Source organism: Toxorhynchites rutilus, chromosome 3, assembly GCF_029784135.1.
Source record: "Toxorhynchites rutilus septentrionalis strain SRP chromosome 3, ASM2978413v1, whole genome shotgun sequence".
Classification (NCBI taxonomy): Eukaryota; Metazoa; Arthropoda; class Insecta; order Diptera; family Culicidae; genus Toxorhynchites; species Toxorhynchites rutilus.
The window spans coordinates 275,739,723-275,755,739 of NC_073746.1; the positions used below are offsets into that span (position 1 = coordinate 275,739,723).

Here is a 16,017-nt window from a genome sequence, read left to right on the forward strand (position 1 = left end):
TTTATCTTAATTTGGCTGCAATATCGATATAAACAATTGCTGGGAAAAATTCAGGCAAAATCTTCAAAAATCACGATTTTCACCCAACTGTACATATAAAAGCCACTTAAATTTCACTTTAACATTTTTCTTGAAATACGTCATATTTGAAATATAAAAAAAACATTCAAACTGCATATAATCAAGCCCAAAATTGTATTTAATCGAATCACATATAATCGAGTCTGTATATAATCGAGTCCGACCTGTATAGGTAAAATTACGTGCTTTCATGGAGTAATAGTGTTTGTGAGAGAAGAGCAAAGCACACCGTTTGTTTTGCGTTTATACGTATATAGTTCAATTCACTTATCAGACTGTGTGGCGCTTCACTTGCACGAATCTTAGAATACATTGTGTCATATCCATGCGCTTGAAGAAGGGACGTTGATAGTTGCAATTATTTTTTAAACATACCTGTCAATGGCAAATATTCGGTAATAACAAGTTCTTCCGCATAGTAACTCGATGTTGATTATTCCTCAATATTTACCTTCGTTGATCGTATTTTTGACATAGGACTATGTCTTTGATTTCTATATAGGGGGGTCACTCTACGAAAGATGTAACGATTTACTAAGAGTTTTCAAACGCATATTACTCAAAATCGTTATTGCGACAAATGTTGTGTTATATACCATTAGATAGTAAATTTATTTAGATTTTTTTTGCTTAAAACATGAACAGTGAATATAGTTAAAAAAGTTAACAATTTGTCGATTAAAAGGGTATGTTTTCTTTCGATTGCACCAACCACTCGTTTTCCTCCCCGACGTAACAAGCAATCTTTTTGCCTAAATTCGGGCGTTAACTCATAATATGAGTTGATGCGTATAATGAATGATTCTCCTTTTACGGATGATGGGTATTTATCAGTGATTGTATTGCATGTTGCCCAATCAATTCGAGTTCGATTCACGTTTTTAACGTGTAGGTCTTGCTACTAATAATTTATGTAACTTTATGTAAAATGCAATTCATAGATTTAACTGGCTGCTGATACAGAAGATCGAAAGGGTATTCTCACGCATAACAGATTCTGATAGCTTGTGTAGTCACGATCTTGAATATGTTCCCCATATATGTCTTCCGTAGAAGCTCGCTTCACTTCTTCGAATGCATTTGCCCATTCTCCTTTCTCTTTCCTATGCATAAGCAGAACTTAGCATCCAATGAGATAAAATAAAGTTATTACAAACAATGTTCCGAACAACGTGGCAACGAAGGAGAAAATGTCTTTTTTTATCTATAATATATTTCTGTAGTCAGAGATTTTAAGATCTTAATTATTAAGCCATGTGTTTAAATGATGACTCTTTGTCTTCTCCTGCATAATTGAACAAACTGAGAAGAAGGGTAGTAATGGTTTTATTGATATTTTTGTGTACATTTTTTAACAGAATGTGGTTCCGGACTCTACCACCTTATCTCATCTATCCCGTTTAAAGAATACAAGTTAAAACAAGAAACAGTTTTTTAGGGCTTCCATTTGATGTATCAAAAGAAAAAAAATACAGATTTTGATTAATGAAAAAACTGAATTCAAATGCAATTACTACACACAATCACAGTCCTATGTCGAGATTCCGTTCGTGCCCCTAGGCTCAGACCCATCCACTTTTTTCACATATTCACGTTGGAGAGCATTATCCCTTCTCTTCGTTGGCCGAGGCATTTTGATTGAATGTAATTCTTTTCCGTTTACTATTTTTGACAGCAGAGGCAGCCGTGGCAGTGTTTCGAGCTCTGCAATGCAATTTTCTAAACCAATGTTAAAGATGTTAAAACTTACATTATAGATCCATAAAACATAAAAATAATAATGATGATATCAACACAATTTTATTTTATTGATTTTCATGACATGCAACGCTATGACTCAGGAATAATATTTCATTGAGTGGTTTTTATAGCTGTGTCGATGATATTGGCTGGCATCAGTGTTGAAAAAATAACGAAGCTTTCACCAATACAAACAAAACCATTGCGGAAAATTGAGAAATGAAAATTTAACTTTCAGAGCACTAGCTCGAGTTTTCCGACGTTTTTCACTATACATTGCGACGGTAGATGAAAATTTAATATCTTGTGAGTAATCGATTAGAGTTTGGTTGATATTACTCGATAGGAAGCGTGCGAAAACGATCATTTTCTTCACACTGTTTCGCAAAATTATTGATTTTCGGGCGAGGGGTGAGGGAGGGAGATGGAGAAATCAGCGGCATTGTGGCAGCCTTTTATGGCTTCCTTCATCCTTCACCTTGAAGGCATTTCCTGATGAGTTCGGCAATCGGGAGTATAGCGAGAAACCTCGTTTATCAAACTACAAGGCAAAAGAGGCGCAACATCTGTTTGCAAGGTCGTGGTTATCGAAAGAGAAAGTCAATGAAGAGATTCGATCAAAACAGATAGGTCCTATTAAAAAGTTAGGCGTGATTTGTTCTGTGCATTTTTGTGCTTACCTACCTGTGCTTTCTATATCAAGGAACGAGAAGAATCGTGAGGTATAACTTTTATATACCACAGCGAATATAGCGTGCGTAAATCGCTCGATCGGAATTCAAATGCAGCGCTCGTTCGTACGAACACTGTGGAGAGTTGCAAATTAGCCCCACCCGTTTATAACTTTATTTGTATACAAAAACCATTCGTGGTTTCTAATACTTAATGTCACACACGACGGGTTTTCTCGATACAAAGTTCAAGAGCAAAACCACTTCGGAGGATTGAAACAAATCTTTTTTGAAAACAATCGCTCAGTGACATTCCATGCGCTGAATCGGTCTCAGATGCTGAGACGGGTAAAAATCTATATACTGTAACCTTTGGAGAGTGTAAATATAGTGCATTGATTTTCCTTGGATTTTGCCAGTACCGAAAGTACTGCTTGTTTGCAACCCCACTCCGATGGAAGCGATCCTCTTCATTACTCGCGAAAAACCCATGTAGAGAGATTGTCTTCACAATGCCTTTTGCGACAGATATGATTACGTACATTTAATTCCTGAGTTGATATGATTTTGTAGAGATTCAATTTTCAATCAAAGCGAAGCAACAATATATTTGTGCACAAACCATCTTGGTGAATGCTCAATTGAAACTCTTACTCGTTCCACATTTTCAGGAGTTTTTCAAGTTCTAGACCTTTCAATTTTGTCCCTTTGAATTGTGCTTTCTGTGGCAGTCACACGGATCAACCATGTTCGCATTGCTTTAGGCATAGGGGACCGATTCGGAACGGCGGATGTTAAAATGTCGACTGAAGCCTCTTTGTTTCGCAATCACGGGCCTTCGCTTGTTTTCATAAAAGACGTGGATAACGAAGTCCCGATATTCAACCGACCTAACTATTATGGTGATTGCAAATGGGACAAAGAGAGCGGCAAGGCACCGATCCTCCAGTCGAAGTGGTAAACAAGCAAAATAATTGCGCAGTCCTGCGTTAACAATGCGGTCTTGTCTCGAACATAAATCTCTATATTTTTCTAGAACACCTTTTTCAGTATTTAAAAATACTGCGTACTTTTTATGTTGAAGAATTCTAATAAAATCATCAAAATTTAAAATAAATCATCATCAGAAACTTTAGTGGCAGATACATCATCCCTTTCAACAAGGCCAATAAATGTTTGAAAGACCAATAATAGTGTACAACATGACAATATTACAACTTTATTTTTCTTTATACTCAAATCCATGATCCTTATTAATTATTTTACGCATAGAGTCTCATGTTTCTTTCACGTCTTTTGCCGAACAGGCTGGATTTTGCTGGATACGGGATTTTATGTATCAATACTGGAAGCTATGGTCAGAAACATCACGTTATACCCATTTTTTACAAATCGAGTTCATTATTATACTCTAATTTCATTAGATTTTCTCCTCTCTATGTAATTGATTTATTCGAATACTGTGCAATTTACAAACACTTTACATTCTAAGTCTATTCAAAATTCACATATTGACCAAAGACTTCCGTCACATATCCAACCGACTTTTCACTAGATTTCCTGCTGCCTGCAAATGTATTCATGGCCGACATCGTAATTCAATGTCGACACAAACTCCTGAGATGTCGCGACCCTTCAGCAAGTTTTTAACGCTACTTGAATTACCACATCTTCTCCGGCAATTTGTCACGGTTAAGCCTGTTCGGAAGCCCTGCCCCTCATCTGTTAGTGCAATCATAGAATCCTCCCGAACAGCAGCAGTGTGCGAGTACAGGTACCTTGTGGCACAGATGATTAATGTTTCGCTATTTGAGAGCCATTTCTGCTGCGGGTGTCTGCGGAAGGTGTTACTTTTCGGTAAAACAACGCCGTGAAATATGAAGTTGACACCCCGTGCGGGAGTTGATTCAGTCCAACAAGTGCTGGTCGTTTATCACGGTTGGTGCGCTGGCGTTCCCCATCCTGAGGAACGGTATCCGTCCCCGGTTTGCAATAATAGCTCCGCTCGATATGCCGGTCGAAACCGTTACCGAAACTGATCCGTACCAAGCCGACAATATGTAAACACAAGCACCTTTCTTTCTCGTTTTCACGTCGGGGCGTGCGAGGCATACCTAACACTGCCTGGTTACGGGCCAGATGCGGAATGACTCTGTTCAAAATTCTGAATACGGGCAGACGCTTAGCACCGTCGAACCAGACCAAAGTGGGACAACCCGAGCTTTGCTGGCTGGATCGACGAAAAGTAGTGCAGTTTTAGCACACATTTACAGTGGCTTACTCGAGGAATGGTGGGAAAATAAAATCAGAGCATAAAGACAAACCACACAAGGCGCTCTCTGGTGGATATAACGGAATGGGGGATTGTGTGAGAAAGGACCACAACTGAATGCATTTGGACGCAACCGTCGGCCAATTTGGATTGAGCATGCAGAACGATGCTTTGGTCTGGAATTTCAATTTTAGTGCCAGTTTTTATACGTGCTGTTGTTTGTTCTGCTATGGTGGTGCTGCTATGCAAGCATAGCATTTCAATGGCTTTGAAATATCTGGTTAATAGTAGGGGAAGCGGGGGCTAGTGTTCACCCTAAGGAATATGCCCATTTCCAGCGTCCACATACCGATTCAACTCCCGTTTCTCGAAGAATATTATAGATCAACTCATTGTTGTCATGAATAGCAAACGGCTTTTACTATAAAAATTCAAAATAGTACATTTTCTCATTAGAAAAAAAGTTGAAAAATCGAACTTTTTTTGCTTGAAGGTAAAGTGGTCACCTAGTGGGGACAAAGTGGCCACTCGCACATATCAAGCTAAATGGGATAGTTTTGTGTATTTTTTTTGTCACAATTTGTTCAAATCATATTTGATAGAGTAGGTGCATGTATGAAATAAGCTTGGCCTATTCATCTATAGTCTCAATTTAAATTTTCTCAAGCATACAGAAACGTGGTGAGAAACACATACCAGTCCACATAATGAGGCTTGGTTTAGTTGGAGTGGCATATTTATCCATGGTCAATGCCACAAAAGTATCTTCTTCAAGAACAGAATGTGATGCGGTATATCAGCTTTAGTAAACAGAACATTGTAAGTCGTGATTCACCTATGACCACTTTGCCTCCGAATATCAAAGTAATTTCTATGCTAATTAATCGCTGAAATTAAACAAAATATCTGTTCACCTCTCCTAGAATATGTGAACAGTCGTCCAAACTGATGATTTGTCCAATATATCAGATCGAATAAACTAAAATCCACAATAAATTCCTTAGATAACATGCGCACAGAACTACGGCCGAATGGCTATCGAGAGAGCAATTTCTGTTTTTATTTGTATTTTGACATGCGACAGCTCTAAAGGGCGAACACGAAATTATTGCGACACATTCAACAGGGCATAACTTTTTTACCATTGGGTAAAAATCAATCAAATTTTGCACACTTTCTCATTGATGTGTATTGTCTACATGCTGTCAAACTCGAAGTCGTGTTTTTCGATTCAACGAAAATGGAGATGAACCAACGCGAATCGAGAGAACAAATTCTTTCCAAACACCTGGAATTTCCTGACCTGACGCACCGGCAGTTGGGAAAAATGTTGAACTTTCACCATTCAACCGTCTCCAGAGTGTTGAAGCGGTTTCAGGAGCGGTTGACGTTGGACCACGGCAAAGGAGCTGGAAGAAAACCGGGACCGGAGAACAAAAAGACGGAGGGAAAGGTGAAGCGGATGATTAAAGCAAATCCCAACGTCTCAAGCCGTGATTTGGCTAAATAGATCGGCATGTCGCAGAGCTACGTCCAGAATGCAAAGAAGAGAGCTGGACTACATACATACAAGGTACAGAACTTCCCAAACCGCGATGAACGGCAACAATCGACGGCTGAAACTCGGGCACGGAAGCTCTACGAGAAGATGCTGACAAAATATGACTGCTGTGTGATGGACGACGAAACGTATATAAAAGCCGATTTTAAGCAAATTCCGGGGTTGGAGTTTTTCACCGGCAATAGCAAGTTCTATGTGGACGACAAATTTAAGAAGAAGAAAATGTCGAAGTTCGCCTCCAAATATCTCGTTTTGCAGGCCATCTGCTCTTGCGGACTGAGGAGTGAGCCTTTCGTGACAAAAGACACAGTAAATGGCGAGATCTACAAATCTGAGTGCCTCGAGAAGTGCCTTTTGCCGTTCTTGCAGCAGGACGACGAAGCTCCGCTATTTTGGCCAGATTTGGTATCATGCCACTATTCTAAAAGTGTCCTGGAGTGGTATGAGGCCAATTCTGTCCATTTTGTTCCAAAGGACATGAACCCGCCAAACTGTCCGGAGCTGCGCCCGGTGGAGCAGTACTGGGCAATAATGAAGCGGGAACTTCGGAAGAGCAAGAAGACAGTCAAAGACGAGAAGAACATGTTAAGAAAATGGAAAAAAACTGAGAAGCTGGTGCCGGATGACACTGTAAAGACTTTGATGGAGGGCATCAAGCAAAAATGCGTTCAATTTTACACTCAAGGCTCCATCGATTAACTTTTCTTTTGATTTTTTAAGTAAATATATGTATGAAAATACCCTAAAATTTTGGTTTGATTCTAAACATTATAAGAAAATTGGCATGACATTTTCGGTGTCGCAATAATTTCGTGTTCGCCCCTTACTGACTGAGTTAATAAATTCTTCAAACATAAGGTGACTATCAATACGGCATCTATAGTCAATAGTTATACTACCAAAAAAACAAGTGACCACTTTGTCCCCCATGACCAATTTGCCCCATCTACCCCTATGGAGCGAACTGTAAGCTCTAAACCTGATGTTGAATAAACCACAGGCGCAATACGTGATATCTTCACACTAGTCGTTAAATAACTGACAACTGGCTCAAATTTGTGCTACTCCGAATCTCAACCCACATTATGCACTTGTTGGCGGTACATCAAAGTGAAACATTCGTTCGTGTTGACTTGCCTGAATATTGTTTCTGTCTCAGGTTGTGTTTTTTAAGGTTCGGTTCCGGTACGTACTTCTTTTCGAGCAATCATTTCCCACTCTGCTCAACTGTGATTAGAAGGAGTTCCGGATTTCGCACAGTCTGGATCAAGCCTAGCCAAGCATGTTTAAGAGAAGAGCGATCCTTACAATCGTCTTCGCATCCTCATTATCATCCAATTCCGGTCCAGGTTATGTTCAGATGAATTTCATTTCCTTTAACTTTGTTTTAAGTTTGATTTGTATTCGGACCCAATACATGTTTGGTTTGTCGATCCGCATCTACTTCAATTTGCTACCCAAAAATAATCAAGCGTGTTATTTGTGTTATTGAAGTATGTTATTCGGTACAAGAGGAAAGAAGATCTGTTTGTTATTGTTGTTTTTTCACTTCAAGGCGATAGAAGATTCTACAGAAATCTAAAAATTTGACAAATGTTCTGTGTCATTTCACCCAGAGTTCAATATACAAATTCATCCTGAATTTTCAACGCATCAGTAGCCCACATTTTATTGATAATTGTTTTTATTGAATATAACGCAATCGATCATCAATTTGATTAAAAGTCAAAAATAATCAATTGAAGCAAATGCTTTGAGAACACTCCATCTTTTAACTTTTCAACAAGCGTTAGAAGTTTGTCAAATCCATTATACGCACAACTATCATTGACATTTCGTCTATTAGTTGATGAACTAAAGTTTCTAATTGGGTCAAATTAAATTTCCTGTGTTTGTTCACCTTCGTTATGATAAATGACTAGACGAAATATTCTAAAGGATACCCTTCATCTTTGATCGGTTAAATCCTACCTCTTTCTCTGAACACTATTTACTGTATGAGAGAGCGCTCAGTTCTGTTGGAAAAACACTTTCAAAATTTTTGTTTTAAAATAAAGACGAAGCTCTCTATAGTGATATGGCAAGGGATGGTCGTTATAGATTTTTGTTTTTTATATCAACAAAAATTGTTCATATGAGAGTTTTAAGGAGGAACCTTACTCTGGAAGGACGAAAAATAATGGATCTTCGCAAATTTTTTTCGGATGTCGGAATTAAAGTTGAGTGTTGGGACATTTTGGTGATAGATTAAGGTACATTTGATGATGTATTTCGTATTTTTTAAGTGCCAATATAGTGATTATTATGCTGTTGGTAGATGGGCGCGTGGATGGTCTCTCTAAAACAATTCCTGGTGGTGGTGGTACGTTTTTCTCAGAATCTAGTGGACCAATCTGGCCTTATTTATTTTAGCATGTAAAAATGAATTCTATAATTTGTTACGTAGCGGTTTTTGGAAGTTCCTCAAATTCTCGAAATGACGGTCATTTGAATAAAAATTAGCTGTTTTTTCAACAAAAATCGCTAAATAAAAATCTTTAAAAAATTAAAAATTGAGGTATCAAAAAACGGCTACTTAACAATTTAGATAATTTTTTTTGAAAACTGAAAAAAAAATCAACCAAATCGGTTCACTAAATTTTGAGATAAACGAAACACCAGCAGAAATAGTATGGTTTCGAGCAAAACGCGTTTAAAAATTCATACAGTTATGCTACTTCTCATGAGGTAAACTTATAGTGTTTGCTGTAACTTTTCAACGATATTGAATATCGAAAAATCATTTCGGCACAACATTTCTGGAGGTACAATCTGTCAAATATATATGTTTTAATTATCTATAAGGTCGTGGAAATTATGCAAGGAATCGACTTTAACATATACAGAGAACATAATCCTTACATGAGGAAGAACACATATTTGCCTTTGATATAAAAATAAATATTGAAACAGTTGAACAAAATGGTGGGAATATATTTTTTTTATATATTTATCATATATATTTGACATATATTTTTGATATAGGAAAAAATGAAAATTAGATTTTTTCATCAAATTTTTCATTATTTTCTTGAAAAAACTGGTGAACGACGTGAGATAGCAAAAGTTTCTCGCTTTATTTTAGAAGAAACCTTACTTTCCAGCCAACTTTGAATCTCGCCTTGTAGCAAACAATAGTCACACCACTCGCCTTCGGGAACACCGTGACTTGAGCCATCTAACGTCATTTGCTTCGCGGAATAGAGAGGAGTACATCCTAAATAGAACGCTTACAGTAAAAAACTTATCAACTTGTTGCATTTTCAACAAGTCTGAACAGAATTTTCTGCCGGCGCTTCGAAGTCACGGTTTTTCTACATAAAAAAAAATACTTCCAAATTAAGATCGTACATTTTAGCAGCCCAAGAGAAATTGGAGTATTGTTAGATACCTAACAAGTATTGAAATAATATTCCAAGCGATGCGAAAAAAAATTTTTGTTGAGAAATATTTCCCCGATCTGACATGCGTAGAAAAAAAACGAAGCCAGGATCAGGCTATGAGCACGATTAGTTTATGCATTATTTGATGCCAATGAGGTACATATAGAGGTGGAGCAGTAGGCGAAGTGTATCTGTATTGGCAAGTAAAATATCGTGTTGTTATTATTTGCATTCAATATGGAATTTATATGGAAGAAACAAAACAATGTTGAAAGTACTCTCGGTTGCATGATAATTTGAGCCAAAATTCTCATGAAATCATTCAACTGGTTGTTTTTTAATTAATTGGCGATTATTATCTCACAACATACACACCGACACTGAGAGCCTTCAAAACATCACCTTCATAGCGGTAAAATAATGAAACTTCGTTTGTTTCTATAAACGTGGGGGAGTGAAAATGGCACATGGAAATATCACTTTTTTCCGTCTTCTTCGACGTGATTTCTTAAATATTCACTCCAAACTATCACATTAGCCTCATATTAAACGGGAGCTCTACAAACATGTACGTTTTTAATTGATAAATTACTTCCTGAACATAGCATTTTTACATGGATGAGGTGGGCAATCAAAGATGAACACAACGACTGACGTCACTATTTGCGAAATAGTTGCGGCAGAGCATGCTATGTCGCTCGAAACTCGACCATCTTCATAACCTTTTTTCCAGGACATTGATTTGATGCACTATGTGCTATGCACCCTTTGCATGTTTGGCAAGTTACGCATAGCAAGCCGTTATACACGACATTTCTGATATAATTGCACACATTCCTTGTGATCTCCATCATCGAACGTTACATACCTGTAGTTTGTCCTGTCCTTTGTCCTTTTTTTCTTTTGCATGGAATTGTTGGACCTCATTGCCACGATAACACAAAACAACCACCCGGCTGTGCTGGCAATTTACCAAATCAGCCCAAAACTTCCCAGATCCTTCATATGATATTATGAAAGGCAGAACGCGTTTCCTGGGGCATTCTTCTATGTACCACTTCGACTTCATCATCTTGTTTGTGACCAAAACCTTGGTTTTCACTCCACTAGTGCAAACACCTTCCCAAATAATGACTATCCGAGCAAATCCGAGATATCTATGAACGTGAACTTAAATCTACCCAGGAAATTTCCTCGTACCGTGGCTAGGTGCATTGTTTTGACGTAGGACTACGTTTTTTTATTAAGGGTTCCAAATCAGAAAACATAAAGTTAACATAAAGTTAATGTTAATACCGTTTATGTTATGTTAAATATGCTATACATTACGATTCCGTAATCTACAAATGGTTGAAATTAACGAAAATGGAAACATTGCCTTTTTTCCCATAATTTGTTCTGCACAATTGTGTGCTTACCTACCCGTGCTGTCAATAAGGTTCTACTTATGTATCTGTGAGTTACAATATCCATATACAACTGCGAATCAAATGCAGCGTTCCTTCTATGAACTCAGCGAAGAAAGGAAATATTGCAACTTAAGCTCCTCCCGTTGATGACTTATTTGGTATAACAGGAAAAACTTGCAATTGCTAGTACATAACGGGAGGTCAATAGCAAAAATTAGATCAGTGATATTGTAAAAAAAAATTAAAAAGAAGGAATTCGGTATTTTTTATATTGAAAACATAACGAGTGTTCTTCAAAAAAAAAAGTCAGTGAGTGTTGGCAAAGGGATCGTGCTTGTCCGGACAGAAGACGTACTTCCCATCAGAATGGTGCTCCTCTAAGAGCGGAACCAGAATCTTCTCCAGACACTCCTCCTGGTACACCTTCTGGTTGATGGTAAGTCCGCTCGGATTGTTAAACCAGGGCTTGAAATCTCTTTGTCGAAGATTGCAATATACAGCAAAACTTTCGTCTCAAACTTATGCTTGTATTTGTACTTCACTCCGGGGGTTGTCGACGCCTTGTTGCTGGAATAGTACCGGTCATTGCTGGGAACGTGCGGCTTTGACAGCGGAAAATAATTCTCGTCGTCCAGCACGAACGATGTCGGGCGATAATTCTTCGTTATCCACCGGCACTAAGACTTCACGGTCGCTATCTGCTCGTCCGTGTATCTAGTCTTCTCCCGACAGACGATGACCCCTTGCTTGAGGGTTCTGTGGATGTAGGAAAACTCGCCTTTGTCATCGAACAGCTTTTTCAGAGATTTCTTCTTCTCGATCTTCACCGGACGACCACTATCGGTCTTCTGCTCGACGTTCCGGGATGCCAGGATCCGGTGAACAGTGCTCACCGGCTCCTTTTCGTCCCGAAAGGGGTCTACTGTAAACTTTTTTCCTTGACTTTCACGCGTTCGAAGAACCGTACAACGCGCTCGCCGAGTGCTTGTAGTTTCAACGCACATGAAACACAAATTTCTGCATAATTCGAGAACTAATTCAGTGAATGGAGCCAAATTTGACATGTGAGGATTTTTGGGTACGAGAAATGTGTCTGTAGTTCGACATTCCCTTTTCTGAGAGGAGGGAATTAAGAGAGAAATTAAGCTTCGTGTTCCGTTGGGCCGATTAAAATATCAATTAATGAAGAGTTCTTCGATTGAATCCACGAACGATCGCTTAGTCAGAAAACGCGAATGGAAAAAAACTCCGGAAAATATTTTTTCTTCAGTTTCATTCAGTTTTAACAATTATCTAACTCAGCTTTCTCAAAACAGTGTAATTTTTTGATACTGCAATACAAATAACCAAATTTTTGTAATTTGTAATTTTTGTAATTTTTTGATACTGCAATACAAATAACCAAATTCGCTTTTTTCTGTTATTAACTAAAAGAAAGCAACTGAATAAAGTTCATGAAAGTATAAAGGGCTAAGAAATAACATAAAAACGATCGTTTGAGGTTTCATTGGTGCAACAATAAGAACACTAGAGTGCCAATGAAAATGGCCGTCTCGAATTTTCAAAGCGAACTTGATTAAAAATGTTGATTACCGCGAAAAACTACCCTATGCAAAATATCAGCTCAATCGGACTTCATTTACTAGTGTCGCACAGCGGTCAAAGTTTGAGTTTTTTGAAAACCGAAAAATCATTCAGGAGTAAAGGAAATCGTGGTTTTCGAAAAAAAAATGTTGATGCCAATTGTCTTCAAATTGCAAGAAACGTCGAGATCTACTGTCATCTCGAAATTTTTTTTTGTCAAAAATCGACACTCTGGGACTCGTTTTTTTGGAATACGAGGCTAAACGTATGGTTTAGGGTGCCAATGAAAATCGTCATATTGATTTTTCATACGGGACTCCCTGCAAAATGTTGATTTGCGCGATAAAATATCCTCTGCAAAATATTAGCCCATTCGGACTTTATTTACTATTGTCGCAGATGTCAAAATTTAAGTTTTCTGAAAATCTAAAAATCACCCAAGGGGGGAGTGAATGAATCGGCATTTTTAAATTCATATCATTTTTTTTGGCGAGATGAAGTTCACCGGGTCAGCTAGTATAATATAAAAAGTTAAATAACAACGTTGTCTCTGCTGCAGTCTGATATGGGTCATTTTAAACCCAGCATTGTACCCTTGTTGACAACGTCCATAAACAATAGTATTGCCATTAAAACATTAATGGATGCATAGAACGGTTGCCTTCAATCTCCAAAGAGGCCCCTAAGTTTCACGACCTGGAAGAACAAAAGCAATGAACATTCTTTAAAGCGCAACACTGAAAAATCCGATCATATTCGTACACTTTACAACTCCTCAGTGTTACAATCCGATCGGCCTGGGTTCAATCCCAGCTGGCGTCGTTGGGATTTTCTGAGGCGAAAAATCTCTGATTACGTTTTCCTTCGGAGGGGAAGTAAAAGAAGTTGGCCCGGCTCATGAGTTGTTGAGTCTGTTAGGTAGGAACAGGTGGAGTCGCCTCCCTGATGTCGGTGATTGGCACTGAAGTGGCGGAAATAGGTCGACGAAAAATAAGCGAAAATAAAAACTCCTCAGTGTTCCCATTTACTCACTGTTTAACACCTAACACCTTCAAAAAAATATTATACTTTAGAAGAAAATGCATTTTGTTTTCGTGATTATTAATTGTATTTGTTTTCTATAGTTTACATGGTCAAAGATAGGGTTGTGTCCCATTCACTCGAAACATGTTTACCCGAAACACATTAACCCGAATGTAACACATGACCGAATGATATTCACCCGAATGTAACAAATACCCGAATGCAACATATACCCGAATGGACATTTACCCGAATGGAAATGTACCCGAATGCAACAAATACCCGAGTGTAACAAATACCCGAAAGCGAAATTTACCTGAATGCAACATTTACCCGAATGGAATGTTTATCCGAATGAGAAGGGAAGATTTCGACAAATCGGATTGTGAGTTTCGTCGAATCTCCTGTTGATAAATAGGATTAAATCAAAACAACACGAAAAAGCAACAAAAACACGAAGTGAAATAAGAAATTCTGATGAGGAAATTTGAAAATGATTTTGAAGACTTCGCGGTGTAATTTTTAAAAATTAGTATAGGCATAATTGACATTCCGTGTTCTTTCGTTTCCGTGTAAGGCCCTGAGATCATTCAAAAATGGAAGCGGCGGCCTCTCGCAAGCAAACCTGTGTTCCATCGATTGCCCGGTTTGTTTGAAACATAGGAGACGATTCTTTAGTTAATTCCGACCGAGCATTAGCGAGCGTCGGATGGCATACGTTTAACTGGAGCATTACGGTCGGCGGTCTTCTCAGATTGCATCACCTTGTCGGCCGTGGTGGCCTCAGTTCTTAATCCTCGTTAGATGAGGATTTCTCCCCTCTTATAGTGAACTCAGAATAAATTCTATTGCGATACAATAAATTCATAATATACATTGGATTTTAGTGTCATAATACGTATGTATTATCTAAATACCAGATTGCCTACCAATCACGCAAATCCACAGTAACAGCGCTACACACGCTTGTAACAAAAATTGAAAAATATCTCTTGTCAAAATAAACCACTCTATGCGCGTTTCTTGACATCGAATGTACCTTTGATAATGCTTCTTATCTATCAATGGCACAAGCGATGAGAAAAAGACGCTTCGATAACTGCATAGTCAAATGGATCCAGGGCATGTTCACACATAGACGAATCACCTCGGAGCTGGGCGGGTCGTCAACATATGTAATTGCAACGAAAGGTTGCCCACAAGGAGGGGTTTTATCACCCCTCCTTTGGTCACTTGTAGTTGACGACCTTCTGATAAGTTTAGAGGTAAAAGGATTCGAAGTTGTGGGCTTTGCTAAAAAAGCGCTCTAAAGCTTAAATGATGCAAAAAAATACTAGACGGGGACAAAACTGGTCACTTGAGCATCTTGAATCTTTTACCCATTGGACCAGCCTCAGAGATGAACAATGATTGGATGCAACCTAGGACCAATTATGACATTCCATACAGAGTGATCGAACATTCTCGCTCAGTATGCGATGAAGGTGGCCCCAACGTTCGTAATGGTTCAATCATGTTCTACACTGATGGGTCGAAAATGGGAATCAGAACAGGTGCTGGAGTGTATGGTCCCAGAACAAAATTCTCTGTGGCTGTGGGAAACTGGCCAACAGTTTTTCAGGCAGAAATAGCTGCAATAATAGAATGTCTAAATGTCTGCCTCAAAAGAAAGTATAGACATGCTAACATCTGCATATTCTCTGACAGTCAAGCGGCACTTAAAGCTCTAAATGCCTTCAAGTGCTCTTTAAAAATTGTCTGGGAATGCATTTCCCTTTTACGGCAATTAGGTCAGATAAGTTCGGTACAATTGTACTGGATTCCTGGCCATTGCGGTATAGAGGGCAACGAGCGACAGATGAACTTGCCAGGAACGGCTCAAACTCACCATTCACTGACCCGAACCATTTTGTGGACTCTCCGGCTGTGTGTTGAAAAGTGAGCTGAAAAAATGGGAAGACAGGGAAGTGACAGCCAATTGGATGGCTGCGAAACTTAAACAGGCGAAAAAAATTATTACGCCGAGTATTACAATTACTCAACAGCTGCTAAGCCTTAATAAGAATGACTTAAGCACATTCTCTGGTCTTGTAACAGGACACTGCCCGAGTAAATACAATCTTAAGAACATAGGTTTAGCACAAGATGTTTTTTGTCGCTTTTGTAATGCCGAAAGCGGAACATTTGCTCTGTAACTGCGGAGCTCTAACTAGACGCAGACTTCAACACCTTGATAAAGCTATTCTGGAGCCCA

General features: G+C 38.5%; 1 protein-coding gene across 6 annotated transcripts in view; it reads left to right on the forward strand.

Annotated features, from left to right (window-relative positions):
• Positions 1–16,017, forward strand: part of LOC129777937 (uncharacterized) — a 60,904-nt gene that overhangs the window by 19,205 nt on the left and 25,682 nt on the right. The window lies entirely within an intron of this gene.